The sequence below is a fragment of the Egretta garzetta genome, unplaced genomic scaffold (assembly GCF_000687185.1).
Source record: "Egretta garzetta isolate BGI_Z169 unplaced genomic scaffold, ASM68718v1 scaffold268, whole genome shotgun sequence".
NCBI lineage: Eukaryota > Metazoa > Chordata > Aves > Pelecaniformes > Ardeidae > Egretta > Egretta garzetta.
The window spans coordinates 3,544,960-3,545,341 of NW_009260600.1; positions in this window are offsets into that span (position 1 = coordinate 3,544,960).

The following is a 382-nucleotide window of genomic DNA, read 5'->3' on the forward strand; positions in this document are numbered from 1 at the left end:
GGTTCACTTCTACTGTTCTTCCTTACTTTTTGCAGTCTTTTTCCGTTGTACTCGCCTTTCCCTCTCACAGGGTCACAATCCCCTTTGTAAGTGTGTGTTTTATCCCCCCCCTCCAGCTGTCCTTTTGTTGTTTTCTCTGACTAACCCGCAGAAATGAAACACATATGCAACTCTGTCTCCTCGCATTTTCAGATGTTTCTTTCACTATTGTCTGCTACAGCTCATTGAAAGTGCAAAGTGAAAACAGATGTATAAAAGATAAAAAATATAAACATACACGCACCAAGCCCATGGAGCAGAGAATAAATCTGGTAAATCCCATCAGAGAGAAAGAAAAAGAGAGGAGGAAAGACAGAGGGAAAAAGAAAGGGGAGAAGGGAAA